The 20,719-nt window shown below is 42.4% G+C and overlaps 1 protein-coding gene and 1 non-coding gene across 26 annotated transcripts in view; one reads left to right on the top strand and one right to left on the bottom strand.

The window, feature by feature from the left end:
• Positions 1-20,719, top strand: part of ADRA1B (adrenoceptor alpha 1B) — a 633,734-nt gene that overhangs the window by 484,239 nt on the left and 128,776 nt on the right. The window lies entirely within an intron of this gene.
• On the bottom strand, positions 3,138-3,210 carry TRNAW-CCA (transfer RNA tryptophan (anticodon CCA)). Its single transcript has one exon. It is a non-coding gene; the product is annotated as a tRNA-Trp (tRNA).

The following is a 20,719-nucleotide window of genomic DNA, read 5'->3' as shown; positions in this document are numbered from 1 at the left end:
ATTCATTTATTAATTCTAAACAGACTGCATCCTTGATGGAAGGTGAAGTTACAGGATGGCGGGTGATGCAGTTCAGAGTTCAAAATTAAAAGGAGTGATGGAGAATATGTGGCATTTGGCAGCAATTGAGAATACCACTGCAGCAGCACCTCCTTGGAGGGTTCTTAGACCCCTCCCCATGGGGGCCTAAGGCAGGGAGAAAGTCATCAAGAACTTGCCTCATGGCAAGGCTGAAATTATTTCCAGTTCTAAAATTCCATAATTCAGTACACCAATTGACTAAAAATCAGGATACCTCTGGTACTGTCTATGATCATGTCTACACCCCCAAAATACTTAACTTGATAAGATGATTTGGAAAAAAAGAGGTTATTTTGATCCAAAACGGCTACAGTGATTTCCACCTAAGAGAGAAATCTCTAGACATCAGTCTGTCTCTTTTGCAGACTAAGCTTGTCTTTCTTTGGCTTTATCTACTTATCATTAGCACTAGAGCATTGTAAATCAAGCAGTAGCTTTTATTTTTGTTGATTTAAAGTTTTCTATTTACTAGCCATTCTTTTCTTTTCAATAAAACAGTCTAAACAGTTTTTTTCCAAACAGCACACACACTAACAAAGAAGAAAATAAAAATCACCATCAACATTTTTGTGAGCATTCTTCCTTTCACTTCTCTGACTCTGTCACCCAACATTTTAACTTCATCCTGCTGCTTCCAGTCCCCTAGTACTACCTTTCTTTGACTCCATTGGGCTGAACCCCCTATGTTACCTCACCTAATTCTTACAACATCCCCACAATGTGGCATTTACCATCCCTGTTTTACAGTTTGGAAACTGAGGCTCAGAGAGTTTATGACCTGCCCAAGGGCACACAGCTAACAAATGACAGAGCTAGGTTTCAAATCCAGGTTTGCCTTACTCCAAAGAACAAGTCTAAAAAAATACATAGTGACCATATTTTATACCTTTACCATGTGCCAGACACTGTGCTAAGTGTCTTATATACGTTATCTTAGGACAGCAAATTGATAAGGTAGGTTTTATTCTATTGTTGGGAAGTCTAAGGCATAAAGGGGTTAAGTGACTTGCCGAGAATCACACAGCTCGTAACAGGCAGAGCCAAAAAGCAGATTCAAGACTTTTGACTCCTAAATCCGTGGTGCTCTTAACCAGGAAAATACATCGTACCCTCCATTCCACTGGTCTAGACAGATTTATGTATATGTGAAGTCATAGTCTACCCACTGTTCTGTAACTTACTTGTTTTTCTCATAGGTATAGGTAGTGAGTTTTCAGTCCTTGCCTTTAAATTTGAAATGACATGATTCAGTCCTGCTCCCTTAAGCCAGTGGTTGGCCCCTGTCCCACCATTGGTGGCCCCACTACTCAATCACAGCCCACGCCCTGATCACTCATCTCAACTGTCTTACCCTCTGTCACACCTCAACTCCTCACAATGGTCTCACCTTCAGGTTGTCATCTTATACCTACCCCTCAAAGCAGATACTGCATAGAGGCCCACTGACCAGACCTCAGGTTTCAAACAAGCTCTCATCCCGATGATCTGGACACTTCTGACCACTCTGGTGAGCTACCTCACCCCACCCAGCCTGCTACCCAGTACTGGAACCCTCAACACAGGACCTTGCTTTGCTAGTAGCACTTGCCACCTTCCCTAGACGGGCTCTGGCTTCATAAACACGTCAGCAACAGGAATTCTAAATTCCCTGTAGTTTGAAAATAATATCCAATGTTACAACTTAAATAAGGAGACAAAAGTTGTTGGGTGAATATGCACAGACTACACTACCCTGAAGTTGAGTTGCATCCATCACTCTGCTTGAGCTAATCTCGCTGTGTAGCTTCAGGCAAGTCACTTCAGCTCTCTTGTCATCAGTTTCTTTATCTGTTACACAACAGGTAGAAACAGATGGTCCCAGGCCCCTGCCAACTCTGAAATTCTATTAGCTCATGATGAAGGAAATGACAAGCCTGGTAGATATTACTCCCATCAGTGTTTTTGTCGAATCATCAACCAAACTAATGAGGCCGTTTATACAATCCAACTGCCAGGTTCACTTTGGGGAAGAAGGGGAGGAATCGGGGCAGTTGGACATTCCAGGACATCGCTGGGGGCCAAACATAAAGTTGACAGTAGTGTGCTGGCCACAGTGAGAGGAAATTGAGGGGATCCTCGCATAAATGGGGTGCACTTTGGAATGAGCAGTCACTTTTAGTGAGTAGAAAACTGTTACCTGACTGAAGCCAAGATGAAATCTACTTTTTTTAAATGTTTGTTTTTGTTTTTTTTTAAGTTTGGCTCAATCTCTTGTTTTTCTCTGTTCCTTATGTAATCTTGTGGGATGCAGCGTCCGAACGTCATAAATCATTCATGGTGCTCTGGAAAAAAAAAATCACTTGTGCAAAGCAGATGCAACTTAAAATGAAATGGGAGAAATTTTTGCATGAAACCCAAAGAAAAACGTTAATTTCTATGGTTCGTTTAACTCACAATGATCACTAATTCTCGCAGTCGCTATGTGGCTTGGTCATTTGTTTCGGGCTTCTTGTGCTTCATTTTAAATGGAGACTGAGTTAAAGATATAGCCTGTCACAACTGTACTGCATTTTTCCAGGAGTCTTAGAAAAGATGCTGTAGTAGCGGCATTTGTGGGGACAATTGAAGCTGGCAGATTTTATTTCCTGCTTGAAGAAACCAAGAAAGCCCCCTCTTTGTCCAAAAAACCTTTTTCAGTATGCCCATTATGGCTTTCCAAAATTACTAGGAGTTAATTAAATTCCCTTTGGAAAATATACTCTTTCCCAAAACCCACATACAAAGACACAAGTAGCCCCCAGCAGAGGTAACCCATAAAGCTGACTCTCAAATATTAATGCCTTAAATAAACTGGCTTAGTTTTATAATTTCGAATGTGGCAGCTAGCTGTGATGAGATTTCTAATAAACAAGCAAATTATGGGGTTTCTTTAACCTCTTTCATATTCATTAACTCATTCAAGCTTCACAGAAGTAGCAAGGACAGGTATGTGCTCATTCATTAATTCATTTCATATTTTTTTTATTCATTTATTTATTTGGCTGTACCGCGTCTTAGTTGCGGCATGCAGGATCTAGTTCCCTGACCAGGGATCGAACCTGGGCCCCTTGCATTGGGAGCATGGAGTCTTAACCACTGGACCACCAGGGAAGTCCCCCCCATTAATTCATTTCTACAACAAACATTACTGTCAAGCACTGTTCTAGGGTGCTAAGAATACAGACAAGATAACACTGCTTGCCTTTGAGCCACTCACAGAATACTGTGTGACAGACAGGTAAAAATCATTATAGGGAGACAAGTTAAAATGAATACAACTCCCAAAAGTGAAATGCTTTGCCCTAAGTCAAGCAGCTGGAAAGTTCTGGAGCAGAGATTTCCTCCTAGGTCTCCCAAGTCTAAGTTCAGAACACTCTTAAAGAAGTCCCGTAGCTTTTTGTAAATTGACACATTTTGTTGGGAAAAAGTGAGGGAAAGAAAGCTCTCAGACTGAGGTCCTGCCTCTGAGAAGAATAATCTGGGTTAATTACCTTAGGAACCAATGCGTGACCAGCAGAACTGAGAAAGAATTCTCAGCAGAACAACAGAGGGAAGCATTCCCAGAGGTCAAGTTTACAGTTTCTCCCAGTTAGTCCAGAGAAGATGTCCAGTCTGGCACAGTGCCTGGCTTTGGGTTAGTCCTCAAAAACCGTCTATTTACTGTTTGTCCAGTTGAATTCAAATTAGCCATGTGACCACTTGTGGCTATGTTACCAAATGACAGACACTTGCCCCAAAAAACTTTTGAGATCTCAGTGATATTGCCTTAAACCCCCAGTTCTACAGCATGGGAAAGCCTTAAACCATCCTCAAGATCTTGGCTTTTTCCTAATGCTGAGAATCTTATAACTGGATTCACTGTCGCCATTGTACTCCCATGTCCCAAGGCACAGTCTTTTCCCCATTTTCCAAGAGAAATCTATACAAACCATTTGCTAAGCTTCTAAGAACTGACTGAACATCAGACAGTTATGGAGGGTAGTTACGTCATGCACAGCCCAGCACAGCTGATTCACCATCTTGCTGATTCTACCACCCCTCCTCTCTCCCTCTCTCATATTTCCCACTCCCTTTCCAGAACAACAAATATGTCCTTCCTCTTTGCTCAGGCACAGTATATATATATCCAGAGTCCCAGTTTCTACTGTAGGAGGATTTATCAAGGGTTAGCAAGGTGAATCTCTCCTTAGAAAGAATTCTCAGACCAACTGCTAAGATAATAAGAATTTCCTGCCTTTCATTCCACCCAAGACTAAAATCAAAACTGTAGACCACTGCCCTTTTTTTCAGTATTTCCTGTGGCCACATGACAGAGAGTTCCTATTGTAATATAGTTTCTCAATGCAAACCTAAGGTTTGCTTTCACCTCAATCCAATGCCCTGCCTATCCACCTGGCTTTAATTCTCTTGTACCACATGCTTTCTGTACCCTGAGTGTGGTGTGATGTTTTCTGGGTCTGTGCAATAAGCAACAGAAAGAAAAATCATTAAACACCTACTGTGTACAAAACACTATGCTGGGGACTGGGGAGAATAAAGAATCACGGCTCTGTCCTCCAAGAACTCATAAGCTAATCTCTGGCATAAACTTACTATGTAATCTTAGGAAAATGACAGTGTCCAAACGTCAGTTTCCTCATCTGTAAAATGATGGTGTCATAAACATTTACCTCATAGGGTCATTGCGAAGAGTAAATGAAATAAAGAAAGAAAAGGCAAAACATGTAAAGTGCTCGGCTTGGCATATGGCTAACAATAATAATAAATAGATTAATCTCCAAAATTTACAAGCAGCTCATGCAGCTCAATAAGAAAAAAACAAACAACCCAATCCAAAAATGGGCAGAAGACCTAAACAGACATTTCTCCAAAGAAGATATACAGATTGCCAACAAACACATGAAAGAATGCTCAACATCATTAATCATTAGAGAAATGCGAATCAAAACTACAATGAGATATCATCTCACGCCAGTCAGAATGGCCATCATCAAAAAATGTAGAAACAATACATGCTGGAGAGGGTGTGGAGAAAAGGGAATACTCTTGCACTGTTGGTGGGAATGTAAGTTGATACAGCCACTATGGAGAACAGTATGGAGATTCCTTAAAAAGCTAAAAATAGAATTACCATATGACCCAGCAATCCCACTACTGGGCACGGGCATATACCCTGAGAAAACCATAATTCAAAAAGAGTCATGTGCCAAAATGTTCACTGCAGCTCTATTTACAATAGCCAGGACATGGAAGCAACCTAAGTTTCCATCGACAGATGAATGAATAAAGAAGATGTGGCACATATATACAATGGAATATTACTCAGCCATAAAAAGAAACGAAATTGAGTTATTTGTAGTGAGGTGGATGGACCTGGAGTCTGTCATACAGAGTGAAGTAAGTCAGAAAGAGAAAAACAAATACCGTATGCTAACACATATATATGGAATCTAAGAGAAAAAAAAAAAAAAGGTCATGAAGAACCTAGGGGTAAGACGGGAATAAAGACATAGACCTACTGGAGAAGGGACTTGAGGATATGGGGAGGGGGAAGGGTAAGCTGTGACAAAGGGAGAGAGTGGCATGGCCATATATACACTACCAAACGTAAAATAGATAGCTAGTGGGAAGCAGCTGCATAGCACAGGGAGACCAGCTTGGTGGTTTGTGACCACCTAGAGGGGTGGGATAGGGAGGGTGGGAGGGAGGGAGACGCAAGAGGGAAGAGATATGGGAACATATGTATATGTATAACTGATTCACTTTGTTATAAAGCAGAAACTAACACACCATTGTAAAGCAATTATACTCCAATAAAGATGTTAAATAAATAAATTAATTAATAATAAATGGAGGGCAAAAATATAAATACTGATTCCTGAATGAAACAGGAAAACATACATAATATAAGGCAGACTTTGAATAAGTTTTATAGGAGTTATACAAAGTGCTAAGGTGGTATGTGGGAGGGAAAGTTTCATTCTAGTTCAAAGGATTGAGAAAGACTAGTCAGAGTAGATAGAAGTTGAAGAAGGCATGAAAAATGAGTAGGATTTGGACAAATGGTCTTGGGAAGTTCTCACAAGGAGTTGGTAATAAGTGTTTAAAAGCTGTATGTTTATGGCAGTGTTTCAGTCTTGAAGGATGATGATCTTGGCTCCAGCTGGGAGTAAGAAGCAATGCTGCTATATTCAGAAATGATTTGGTTGGTAGAACTCTTCAAAGTTTTATGGCTAAAATTCTGACTCCTATGTCATCTGTGGGTGGCATAGAAGTATAAGACTGGACATTACATTACCTGAAAGGTCATTTAGACCAATATTCATTAAATGTCTCAACTGTTGCTGTAGGTACAATATCCCTGCCCCAAAGTCATCTGATTATCAGTTTGTACACCTCCAATGACAGGAGGCTAATTGCCAATACAATTTTGAGAACAGTTGATGTATTGAAAAGAACCAGAGCTGGGGAAATCCACCAGATTTATGGGAGATCATAAGGCTGGAGGACATAGCTTCCAGAAAATACAATTTTAGAAGGAATCTTAATTTTATTACTAGTTTGACCCTAAGCAAGCCACTCATTCTCTCTGGACCTCAGAGTACCTCTCACACTGCTTGTAATGCTAATATCCTTAAACCTCTGATCAAAAAGGTAATGGAGATCAAATGTCATATTGTATAGAAAATCAACTGAAATCGAGCATGCAGAAGTGTTGTGTAACTTTTCAAATATAAAATAAAGGGATTTTTATTACCATTATAAATCACTCAATTTCAATTCAACAAGCAGCTCATTTAATCTCCAGGAATACAAAGATGAATAATCCCACCCTGCTCTTAGCATGCCTGGGAAGCCTTGTATCCAGACATGGACACTGCAGTTTAATAGAGATACCAATACACTGTGGTTTGGCCAGAAGCTGGAGCTATTGCTGGGTCAGATGCTGTCACCTAATTAGAAATTCCTATTAGAGCTATGTGGGAGGGACTAAAATTCTTTTAAACTACTGAGGGCAGAACAAGTATCCACAGGTAGAAGTTCCATGGAAGTGAATTTCAGCTTCGTGTAAGGAAGAGCATCCCAATAGAGTTGCCCAATTAGAAAAGTTAGCGAGTCCCCATTACCAGATGTGTTTCAGAAGGATCTGGAGAACTAATTCTCAGTGTAGCTGTAGGAGACATTTCCACAGGGTCTCAGAGGTTAGCCCAGAAGATGTATACATGTCCTCCCAGTTCTGAGTCTCAAAGTTGCACCATACACAGTCATATTTATCATGGTTCATTCATTTGTCCAACAAATATTTAGTGACTGGTCCTGACTTTAGGACCATCGTGGCTGGGTTTAAATCTCAACTCTGCCACTTCCTACCTATGAGACTTTGGGCAAGTTAGCTTCTCTATATATCAGTTTCCTCATCTATAAGATGGGAATAATAATAGTTCCTGCTCATAGAGTTGCTGTAAAGATGAAAAGAGATAATTCGTTTAAAGCACTTTTGAACAGTGTCTGACACATAATACACAGTCAATTAATAGCAAACATTGGTAACAATAGTAGTATATGTCAGGCATTGAGCTAGACATTAAATCACCACAGTTAAGAAAACAGACATGAATCCTACCTTTCTTGCGTGTAAAGTCATCCAGTAGGGTATAAAAGATATTAGACAAAATGTCAAAAAATATATAGTTTCAAACTATGACAGTTGCTATGAAGGGGAAAAGGAAGATGCTGTGATAGCATATGACAGAAGAGACGGGAACTCGTCTAGACTGGGAGGTGCAGGGAAGAGTTCTTTGAGAAGCTGTTATAATAGAGACATATCCCAGCACCAGTAGTTTAAAGGGGTGCCCCAATGCCTGGCCTTATTTTAAGTCAGCAAAGAAAGCAAACCAGCTATATGCTAGGGTATAAAGTTACTTATCCGTCTGAGTCCCAATTTGTATATCAAGCCTCACATTAGTCAGTGTAAGCAAGCTCTCTTTGCTTTGCCTATTAGTTCCCATATGATTTTTCTCTGGGTCTATAAACTCATCAGTCTATCCATCCATCCATACGTACATACGTACACACATGTTGGGTGAAAAATATGAATTCTTAAATGCCGAGGTCACACATAGTGTGGGGTCCATGGGGGAGCAGAGAAGCAGTCATTGCCACATCTCCTGCATCCTCCAGGGTGGCACTCACCACTTACCGTGTGGAAAGGGGCAGAGCTGCCCCAGTAGCTTAACTATTAGTTCACCCTTACTTCCTGCCTCTCTCTATCGACCTATCAATTAGCCTATCTCTTATTTTTTACCAAATACTTAGATTTGCATACGTTATATAGAAATGATGTGTGTCCGGTGTAACATAATCAAAGACCTGAGGTCAGCAAAGAGTTGTGCTTTCAGGAAATAGCTTACTTACACAATATAGCTGGAAGTTGGGGTCTGTATTAGCTTCCTAGGGCTGCCATAACAAACTGCCACAAACTGAGTGGCTTGAAACAACAGGAAGTTATTCTCTCACAGTTCTGGAAGGCAGAAGTCTGAAATCAAGTTGTCAACAGGACCATACTTCTTCTGGAAACTCTAGGGGAGATTTCCTTCTTTGCCTCTTCCAGCCTCTGGTAGCTCTGGCATTCCTTGGCTTGTGGCAGCATAGCTCCCATCATCTGCCTCTGTCTTCATGTGGCCACCTTCCCTGTGTCTCTGTGTCTCAGTCTTCTCTCTCCCTTTTCTTAAAAAGGCATTGGAGGGACTTCCCTCGTGGTGCAGTGGTTAAGAATCCACCTGCCAATGTAGGGGACACGTTTTCGAGCCCTGGTCCGGGAAGATCCCACATGCCACGGAGCAGCTAAGCTCGTGTGCCACAACTACTGAAGCCCGCATGCCTAGAGCCCGTGCTCCTCAACAAGAGAAGCCACCGCAATGAGAAGCCCACGCACCACAATGAAGAGTAACCCCCACTTGCCGCAACTAGAGAAAGCCTGCGTGCAGCAACAAAGACCCAATGCAGCCCCCAAAAATTAAATAAATAAATAAATTTATTTATTTAAAAAAATAGGCATTGGATTTAGGGCTCACTCTAAATCTAGAATAATCTCACCTTGAGATCCTTAACTTAATTAGCATCTTCAAAGACTTCATTTCCAGATAAGATTACATGCATAGGTACCTGGGGCTAAAACTTGGACATATCTTTGGGGGCCACCACTCAACCCACTACAAGGTTCAAGAAAGGGAGTAATAAAAGTGGATTGATTCCATATATATGTGTTAGCATATGGTATTTGTTTTTCTCTTTCTGACTTACTTCACTCTGTAGGACAGACTCTAGGTCCATCCAACTCACTACAAATAACTCAATTTCGTTTCTTCTTATGGCTGAGCAATATTCCATTGTATATATGTGCCACATCTTCTTTATCCATTCATCTGTCGATGGGCACTTAGGTTGCTTCCATGCCCTGGCTATTGTAAATAGAGCTGCAGTGAACATTGTGGCACATGACTCTTTTTGAATTATGGTTTTCTCAGGGTATATGCCCAGTAGTGAGATTGCTGGGTCATATGGTCGTTCTATTTTTAGTTTTTTAAGGAACCTCCATACTTTTCTCCATAGTGGCTGTATCAATCTACATTCCCACCAACAGTGAAAGAGGGTTCCCTTTTCTCCACATCCTCTCCTGCATTTATTGTTGGTAGATTTTTTGATGATGGCCATTTTGACTGGTGTGAGGTGATACCTCATTGTAATTTTGATTTGCATTTCTCTAATGATTAGTGATGTTGAGCATCCTTTCATGTGTTTGTTGGCAATCTGTATATCTTCTTTGGAGAAATGTCTGTTTAGGTCTTCTGCCCATTTTTGGATCGGGGTGTTTGTTTTTTTGATATTGAGCTGCATGAGCTCAATATCAAAAGCTCATGCTCAAAAGCTCAAAAGCTACAAGCATGTAAATTTTGGAGATTAATGCTTTGTCAGTTGCTTCATTTGCAAATATTGTCTCCCATTCTGAGGGTTGTCTTTTCGTCTTGTTTATGGTTTCCTTTGCTGTGCAAAAGCTTTTAAGTTTCATTAGGTCCCATTTGTTTATTTTTGTTTTTATTTCCATTTCTCTAGGAGGTGGGTCAAAAAGGATCTTGCTGTGATTTATGTCATAGAGTGTTCTGCCTATGTTTTCCTCTAAGAGTTTTATAGTGTCTGGCCTTACATTTAGGTCTTTAATCCATAAAATGAAAGAAATTCTCTTTTTTCTTGACTACCCAATCAGAGGGCAATGAGCTACAGAAGCTCTGTAGGACTGTAGCTGGCATCCCCCACATACTGTTTTCTTCCCTGCCAACTAATTCCTGCCCTTAACCTTCTTAGGTGTCAGTACAGCACCTATTATTCATGGCTTCATTGACATTTCTTCTCAATCCCCGAAGCTGGTGGTGACTCATCGTCTCCTGTCATCGACGGGCATCACTGGGCTGTGTACAGTGCACTGTATGAAGTCCATGTTAGCTCTTCTCTGATGCCTTTCAACAGAGGTGCCCTGGAAACTTTTTAATTTGATGACCTAGAGGAAAACATGAAGATTTCCAATTTTATAACCTGTAGACTTAAATTAAGCCACCTTCCTGGGGCATGCAGAGACCCAAGGACTCTGGACTTGCCCTGGGGGAGCAGAGTCCCCAGGCTAGTTTAGCAAGGGTCTAAAATGTCCATAGCCTTCTCTAGGGGGATGTGTTTGAACTTACCCCCCGCCCCCCAAAATGTTCTTAGCATGAAAGAGGAATGATACTTCAATGCAAGCCTCTTTCTACAATGTCTTTGGATTCTCCATGGGATTTTTTTTTTTCTTTTGCTGAAAAGCACTGGCACTTATTGGGCTAAATGGGACTGAGGAGGCTTGCTCCCAGGTAAAATTTGTGTCCACAGCACTAATGAAGTCATATAGGATGGTGACTTCCTAGGAGGTTGCATCCAACTTCCTAGCCTCATGGCTGTTTGGTAGGATAGATTCTCCTCACTCCCATTCTTAGAGCCTGAACCATAGTGATGCATGGATAAGAGAAGGGGCCCTCTGTTAATGGGACTTAGTGGAGAAAGTGACAACTTAGTGGAGAAAGTGACAGTGACCCTTTTAGTAAAATCACGTGCAGTACAAAAAGAGAAAGTTTATCCTGCGGGGTAGAGGTTTGTGGTCTTGCAGATGTCCTGCCTTGACGGCAGGCAACAGTTATGGCCTTTGCCCTTCCTTCCCCCATCCCTCTATCTCCCATCTCTAGATCACCCAAGCCCACAAACATAGCCCTACCCAACAGCAAAATTTGAAGGAGGTAACTGACAGCCCACACTTGAGATCAAGCCAAGGAAGAGACAGAACTCTGGGGCTAAAGCCAGCTCACAAATGTGTGACCTCTAGACTATACATAGTTCTCAGATGTGTCCATTTAGTCCATGCAGTATCTTTCTTTAAAATTTAAATGCACATATAAAATTGAGAGATTCTACGTAAAAATATGGTTTTCCAATTTCTCTTGAAAAATAAAACCATCTGACCACATCATGCTAGCATTGCCATGCTAGCATTGGCCACTACCAGCCAGAGCTGGTTAACCAACACCAGCCCCTTTACAAGAAGCCCTCACTCTCCAATTTGCTTCTCTTACACAGGGCCTGTTTCACCTTTCTATATCCCTGCCCTGGCCCCTACAGGCATCCAAGTCTGAGTCTCTTGGGTTAAGGCAGGGAAGAGAGAGGAAAGAGAAGAGGTCAAATGAGAAGAGGTACTGTTTATACAATATGTATCCATGATGTATTAGTTAAAGTGCTTTGGGATATATGTAACAAAATATCTGACTAAAAGTTGCTTAAACAGTAAGGACTTTTAATGCTTTAACAGAAATTGGCAAATTGGCAGTTAGATCAGGCTTAGATCAGTGACTCAACAATTTCAGGGCTCTAGGTCAGCTTCTCTGAAGTGTTCTTTGCTTTTGCCTCATGGTGACAAGATGGCTACCACAGCTCCAAGGACCACATCCTCACCCAATGACATAGAAAAGAAAGAAAAGAGAGACCAGAGTTTCTCCTCTCATGTCTCTCTCTTATCAAAGAGAAAAATCTTTCCAGAAGATTCCAGAAGACTTTGCCACAGGCCCCATTGCCTGGAGCTGGACCACATGACCACCCCTAAGCCAATTGTTAGCAAATGAGAACTGAATCATCATGTTTGAGTGAGACCAAACATGATTCATCCCTGCATCTAACACAGGGGTCCACTGTGCACATTGCTGCCCACCCAGTTCTACTAAAAAGGAAGAAGGGGAGAATGTAGTTGTTTGTAAAACCTACCACCTGTGAAAGGTGTGGCCACACAGGACATCCCAAGATTCTACTAAAATGGCTCCATGTCACTTGGGTTCCTGGGGAAGACCTAAAATATGGCTGAGCAGAATCAGCCCCTGTGGTGTCTATAAGGGTGGTAAGATAAGGCTGGAATACAAAGTAAAGGACTATTTGCCCCTTCTTATGAGCTCCATTTTGCCCACCTGACGGTAAGATCATCTTGCTATGAACTCTACCACCCCTTTCCACAATTAGGGGCCTGGCACTTTTGTTTCAGGTATTCATCTGGCCAGTAGAAGGGTCGATTCCCATCCTGACCCCATCCCAGAATTTGCTCTCCAGGTTTTTTTCCCCCTGAGGGTACATAAAAAGGCATTGCCCTTGGGAGCAGGCCTGGGACTCAGTCCTGCAGCTGGAAGGGCATTTCATCTGGTTAAAACTCTTTCCCAAAGGAACTGATTATATGGCTTCTGGAATTGGAGCCTCAGGTCGTAAATCAGCGTTTGTTGCCTGGTCCCTTGTCACTTCTTCCTTGGCTTACTCAGTCCCAGGCAGCCTCAGAGTCACAGGCTCTGGGATATGGTTAGCAAATAAAGCTTTAGCTCCTTGTCTTATGTGCTCTCCCCACTTACAAACCGCTGTGCTAAGCTGGAAGGAATGAGCAACATTGATGGTCCCAGAAGGTGCTGTAAGAATAGGAGGACCCTGTCAAAGCACTTTCCATCCCACTGCACCAGATTACAGTGTCATATAGGAGCCTCGTCGAGGGAGTCCTTCATGCCCTCTGTTTGCCAGGTGCCCAATCCATGTCCAACAGCACATCAATTTGCAAATTTCAAAAGCTGAGACCTAAAATAATTATATCAGTACTCTGTATTGACATCATGCTCTGCAGCCTCCTAAACATGTTCAAATCCACTGTCTCATCAGATCCTCCCAATGACCCTGAACGGCTACCAGTGCAGGAGTCAAAGAACAAGTCTGTCACCATAGCTACCATTTTATTGACTGCCTGCTGCATGCCAGGCACTGTGCTGAGCACTTTACATCCATCGCCTCATTTAATGCTCTCAACGGCCCTGGGAGACAAGTACATTACTGACCCCGTTTTACAAGTGAGAAACCCAAAACTCAGAAAGATGGTGCAACTTGCCCAAGCTAGCAAGCGACAGAGCCAGGTTTCAAGCTCAGGTCTCTCTGGTTCAAAAGCATGGACTTTTCGTAACCACTGTGTTATTCTTTCAGTGGTGTTTTAATGGTGGCTGGTTTGACTACTCTTCATCTCAAGGATAAGGATGGGCAGTCTACCGTTACTGTGACTGCCCTCCACTTCCGGATTCTTCCTTCTCTCCCCAGACTCACTTCCTGCTCTCCCTCGCCCTCTGACTTTCCCCCGGGAAAAACTTCAAGGCTCATGCTGGGTTTGGTTCTCTGTATCCTAGAAGAACAGGTTCAGTGCTCTTCAGCTTGGTCCCATCAGGACTCCAGGGCTGAACTAGGCCTGAGAATCAGAGGTGGAAACTGGCAAGACCAAACACCAGGCCAGTCTCAGCCAACCCTGACATGTCAGGGAGGTCAGGACCAGCAAGCCCAAAAGGAGCCACTTGAATCAAGATGTCAAAGATGAGCAACAGCTCTTACCTGTGCCACATTCAGGGCCAGAAGCCAATGTGACAGTCAGGGGCCAAGAGGAAGAGCATGTGAGGAAAGAACACAGGGTCTGCACTGGACAACAGGTATCCAGTCCAAGGGGTCTCCCGCCTCAGCTAGGAACAACGGTCCAGGCTCACACTTAAGCCAACTGAGAAGCATGAGAGCTAAAAGGAGAACCCACACTCAGAGCAGGGCTCCAGGCCATGCAGAAGGGCTTAGAACTAAGGGGCCAATAGAACAGACAGTCCCAGACAGCCTTGGGGTCCCTGTTCCCTTCCAGGACCAATTAATTAATCTGACCAATTAATTCAACTGAAGTATTATTGGCTGATAGTACCTTCATATCCATCCCTCTCAGGTAGTATATAATTAAGTAACTTACTCGTACCATCTCTTGTCCTTAGCATAGCCCCCAAAACATAGTAGGTATCAGTGAGTTACCATTTTACAGGTGAGCAAACTGAGGCTTGAAGCGATTAGGTGACCTGCCCAAGGTCTTCTAGCAGAAGAGGCAGGATTGGAGCCCTGGTCTTCCTGACTCCCTAGAAAATGTTCTTTCCTCTCTAGCATGCATCTTACCCAAGAACCCTAACTGTCATCCTCATATACCAGGAAATTAAAGAGATCATGCATGTATCCAGCTGTCAACTAAGATCTTCTAGGTACTGCCTGTGTGTCAGGCAGTGTGCTGGGTGCCTCAAGTGCAACAGGAGATGAGACAGAGTCTGCACTCAAAGAACTCACTGCCCACCCCTCCCACTGGACTTTGCCAGTGTCCCTCAAAGCCTGACAAAGAGCCAGCTGCCTCTCCCTGTCCTGCCCTGGCCCTTGGGAGGGCAGGTTGAGCCTGCTGTTGCATTTGCCCCATGAGCTTGCTCTGCTCATTACAGAAACCACACTGTTGACAGAGGCAGGACCACTGGGTCAGCGGATTAAACAGTATCATTTGAATCTAAACTGCATCCTCTGTGATCAGTGGCCTCTGCAGGCCCAGAGAGGCTTCTGTTTGTTTGGAGCTGGGAGGATTTGCTCAGATTAGCATAGAGATTGTCTGTGCACCAGGGAAAGGGGCCCAGTGGCTGCCGATGGACCAGCTAGAACACAGTCAGCTCAACTCCTCCCTGTGGACCGCAACCCTGGAGTGACACAGCACTTCTCTGGGCTCCGGCAGCAACAGGCGCCTGCTTCTAAGAGAGCACGATGGTGGGAATGACATCTCTTGGTTATCTTATCACTCTCCATCACTGAAGCTCCTTAGGAATGATTTCAGCCCCCTCTCCAGCAGCCAGGGCTATAAATAAAGATTCCCCAGGGATGCTGAATCCTGCCCTTTATCCCGATTGCCTCTGTGACTCATCCCACAGGCAGATTCGTCTTGCATCTTCTTGATTACAGGGAGGGGGAAGTGAAAGTCTGTGCCTGTCTGCGCGAATGGGTGTGCATGGCCATGCTTGTCTGCATGCCACGTGCATTTACTTAGGTGCAGTCTGGGTGCATGCATGCATATCTGTGCATGGAATTCTGTGTGTATACTGCATCTATTTGTGACTCAATATTCAATTTTAAAGGACAGAGGAGACATGCATTCTCACATAAATTTTGCCGTAAAGACTGTTAGCTAAGACTCCATATTAGATCGCATCTACTAGTATTTATTAAGGCCCTTCTTTGTGCACAGCCCTATGCTAAGCAAGGAGAATAAGACACAAGCTATATCATCTTCAAGGACTACAGCTGCTTAAAGCAAATCAAATCCCTGAATTGGCAGTGGAAGTTGAGAAAGCAGCATTTCAAGAAAAGAAAAGCCTCACCTGCAGCAGAGAAGAATCAAGAAAACACTCAATTACTGAGTTCCTTCTCTGTACCAGGTCATTACTAAGTGCTGCATCATTTATTTCTCACAACATCTCACAGATGAGAAAACAGCCTCAGAGAAGTTAAATAACTTACTTGAAATCACGAAGACCATAAAGGTCCAAGGTAAAATTAGAACCTAGAGCTTTGGGGCAGAATCTTAGAGGTCATCTCATCTAAACCTTCATATAATGTTTGCATCAACCCTACAAAAATCCGTGAAAACTGGTCATTTGGCCCCTTGGTAGGAGAAACTCAACTTTCAAGACAAACTGTTCTATCTATAGACAGTGCCAAACTGCTGGAAAGTTCTCTCCTATGTTGAGTCCCAATCTACCCCCTTCTCATTTCTGCTCGTCAACTCTTATGCCCTCTGGGGCTAACAAAGTCTAATTCCTCTTCCTGTCACTTCCCTTCAAATAAAGGATGACAGCCGTCATGCTGTTTCCTCACCAAACTAAACGCTTCAACCATTCCACACTTGAAATAATTTCAAATCCCTAAATATTGTTCATCACTGTATCCTTCATGCTGGTATCTACGGTGCTGGCACATTTTGGTTAGGTAAATATCAGTTGAGTGAATAAAGAGATAAACAAGGGACTTCCCTGGCGGTCCAGTGGTTAAGACTCCACACTTCCAATACAGGGGGTGCAGGTTAAATCCCTGGTTGGGGAACTAGGATCCCACATGCTGCGGCCAAAATAAAAAAATAAATTCTTTTTTTTTTTTTTTGATGATTATAGCAGCTTTATTCTTTCTTTTTTTTTTTGAATTTTCTTTTATTTATTTTTTTATATAGCAGGTTCTTATTATCCATTTTATACATATTAGTGTATACATGTCAATCCTAAACTCCCACTTCATCCCACCACCACCACCATCCCCCCGCTGCTTTTCCCCCTTGGTGTCCATACGTTTGTTCTCTACATCTGTATCTCAATTTCTGCCCTGCAAACCGGTGCATCTGTACCATTTTTCTAGGTCCTACATATATGCATTAATATACGATATTTGTTTTTCTTTTTCTGACTTACTTCACTCTGTATGACAGCCTCTAGATCCATCCATGTCTCTACAAATGACCCAATTTCGTTCCTTTTTATGGCTGAGTAATATTCCACTGTATATATGTACCACATCTTCTTGATTCATTTGTCTGTCGATGGGCATTTAGGTTGCATCCATGTCCTGGCTATTGTAAATAGTGCTGCAGTGAACATTGGGATGCATGTGTCTTTTGGAATTATGGTTTTCTCTGGGTATATGCCCAGTAGTGGGATTGCTGGGTCACATGGTAGTTCTATTTTTAGTTTTTTAAGGAACCTCCATAATGTTCTCCATAATGGCTGTATCAATTTACATTCCCACCAACAGTGCAAGAGGGTTCCCTTTTCTCCACACCCTCTCCAGCATTTGTTGATTTTCTGATGATGCCCATTCTGACTGGTGTGAGGCGATACCTCATTGTAGTTTTGATTTGCATTTCTCTAATAATTAGTAATGTTGAGCAGCTTTTCATGTGCTTCTTGGCCATCTGTATGTCTTCTTTGGAGAAATGTCTATTTAGGTCTTCTGCCCATTTTTGGATTGGGTTGTTTGTTTCTTTAATATTGAGCTGCATGAGCTGTTTATATATTTTGGAGATTAATCCTTTGTCCGTTGATTCATTTGCAAATATTTTCTCCCATTTTGAGGGTTGTCTTTTCGTCTTGTGTGTAGTTTCCTTTGCTGTGCAAAAGCTTTGAAGTTTCATTAGGTCCCATTTGTTTATTTTTGTTTTTATTTCCATTACTCTAGGAGGTGGATCAAAAAAGATCTTGCTGTGATTTATGTCATAGAGTGTTCTGCCTATGTTTTCCTCTAAGAGTTTTATAGTGTCTGGTCTTATATTTAGATCTCTAATCCAGTTTGAGTTTATTTTTATGTATGGTGTTAGGGAGTGTTCTAATTTCATTCTTTTACATGTAGCTGTCCAGTTTTCCCAGCACCACTTATTGAAGAGACTGTCTTTTCTCCATTGTATATCCTTGCCTCCTTCTTAGTAGAATAGTTGAGCTTAGGTGCCTGGGTTTATCTCTGGGCTTTCTGTCCTGTTCCATTGATCCATATTTCTGTTTTTGTGCCAGTACCATGTTGTCTTGATTACTGTAGCTTTGTAGTGTGGTCTGAAGTCAGAGAGTCTGATTCCTCCAGCTCCGTTTTTTTCCCTCAAGACCGCTTTGGCTATTTGGGGTCTTTTGTGTCCCCATACAAATTTTAAGATTTTTTGTTCTAGTTCTATAAAAACTGCTGTTGGTATTTTGATAGGGATTGCATTGAATCTGTAGATTTCTTTGGGTAGTATAGTCACTTTCACAATATTGATTCTTCCAATCTGAGAACATGGTATATCTCTCCATCTGTTTGTGTCATCTTTTTTTTTTTTTTTTTTGTGGTATGCGGGCCTCTCACTGCCGTGACCTCTCCCATTGCGGAGCACAGGCTCCGGACATGCAGGTTCAGCGGTCATGGCTCACAGGCCCAGCCGCTCCGCGGCATGTGGGATCTTCCCAGACTGGAGCATGAACCTGTGTCGCCTGCATCGGCAGGCGGACTGTCAACCACTGCGCCACCAGGGAAGCCCTATTTGTGTCATCTTTAATTTCTTTATCAGTGTCTTATAGTTTTCTGCATACAGGTCTTTTCTCTCCCTAGGTAGGTTTATTCCTAGGTATTTTATTCTTTTTGTTGCAATGGTAAATGGGAGTGTTTCCTTAATTTCTCTGTCAGATTTTTCATCATTGGTGTATAGGAATGCAACAGATTTCTGTGCGTTAATTTTGTATCCTGCAACTTTACCAAATTCATTGATTAACTCTAGTAGTTTTCTGGTGGCATCTTTAGGATTCTCTATGTATAGTATGTCATCTGCAGACAGTGACAGTTTTACTTCTTCTTTTTCAATTTGGATTCCTTTTATTTCTTTTTCTTCTCTGACTGTCATGGCTAGGACTTCCAAAACTATGTTGAATAATAGTGGTGAGAGTGGACATCCTTGTCTTGTTCCTGATCTTAGAGGAAATGCTTTCAGTTTTTCACCATTGAGAATGATGTTTGCTGTGGGTTTGTCATATATGGCCTTCATTATGTTGAGGTAGGTTCCCTCTATGCCCACTTTCTGGAGAGTTTTTATCATAAATGGGTGTTGAATTTTGTCAGAAGCTTTTTCTGCATCTATTGAGATGATCATATGGCTTTTATTCTTCAATTTATTGATATGGTGTATCACATCGATTGCTTTGCAGATATTGAAGAATCCAATAAATTCATTCTTAAAAAAGAGAGAGAGGTAAACAAGCCCTTTCACGGTAGATGGTGCCATGACTTGTTTCATTAAGTCTTTTGTCTTAATTAAGGATTTCCTGGTTGCCAGGAAAAGAGCCTATTGTAGCTAGTTCAAGTGAAAATTCAGGTTTAAAGGAAGCATCAAAGGGATTCTAAAGTAAGCTAAATGTGGAAGAATTAAAGGGACTTGTAGAATGAGAACAATATCAGAAAGCCCCACCACCACCACTACCCCCACTTCCTTGTGTTCTCTGATCTCTACCTTCACTTCATGTGTCTACTATGTACACTTCTTGACATGCTGGTTTCCACTATTGCTCATGGCCCAGCGTGTGGCTGTCCCATAGCCATAGTCCCATACAGCTCCATGTCCATCAGCATTAAGTAACAGGGGCTCTGTGTCCCGGTAGAAAGGAACCAATTGGTCACACTTGAGTCAGGTGGCTACTCCTAGACCAATCATCAATTGTTAGTAGGCAGGAAGGAGGGATCATCTAGTACAAACATGCATCCTTCAGCACCTCTTTAGCAAGGGTTCAAAGGGTTTGTTTAGCAGGAAGGGAAGATTCTTTGGTAAAGGAGTATGGGTGAATAGAAATGCTGGCATCTCTTGTATACCTTTAAGTATCAGTATTATAAATTTGTCTGAATGGCTCATGATGCTCTCAGAGAAGCACTTTATCCTTAGGATGTCCAAACATGAGCTCTAGGGACTAGGGCCTTTCAGAACTTCTTATGCTTCTGTAATTCTACTTCAGTGCCATGAGGCCCTGAAAAGCCTGACCAGTGGCCATAGGTGCTCTGGAGAGGGCTCAAGCTTCCCATCTGCAGGAGCATGTTCTACTGGAGTTATTAGTGGCGCCTTAGATCCTGTCAATGATCTTGGCCATCTCTGGTAATACAGAAGATCCAATCAGGAAGTGCTAACCACATAAACAGCCCATTTTCTTCTTCCCTGTATTCATAGAGAAAGTATGTGTGCATGGAGTAGTGAGGGTTATGGTTAGGTAAGGGCTAGAGAAAAGGGACATATGGCTGTTTTGTAAAAGAAATTAAAATTGACTGACTCATAGACTGGAAAGTCCCTTAGCGATCATCTAGCCCTGTGATCATCAACTGTGTCTCTTGGACCTCTAGGGTTCCTCAAGAACCAAAGAAGGAGGTAAGACAGGAACAACTGGCAGGCAGATTTCCACCCACCACCACCACCTGGCCCACCAGCATTTTTCCAGCAACCAGAGAAATTCTGCTCTTCTTAATAGTCTATGCTGGGTTGCTGTGTGTTATCTCACTCTTTTATAGGTGAGTAAACTGCAGAGAGGGGAATGACTTGCTCAGGGTCCCACAGCTAGCTGAGCTGAGCTGAGCTGGCTCCAGCTGTGCTGATTCCCAGAGCCCTCTCTCTGTTGGCACAGGTCATACTGAGACAAGAAAGAAAGCAATGATTTTTGACATGGAG

Source organism: Orcinus orca, chromosome 3 (assembly GCF_937001465.1).
Source record: "Orcinus orca chromosome 3, mOrcOrc1.1, whole genome shotgun sequence".
Classification (NCBI taxonomy): domain Eukaryota; kingdom Metazoa; phylum Chordata; class Mammalia; order Artiodactyla; family Delphinidae; genus Orcinus; species Orcinus orca.
The sequence above is the reverse complement of the archived record's forward strand: the minus strand, read 5'-3'. Positions and strand labels throughout refer to the sequence as shown.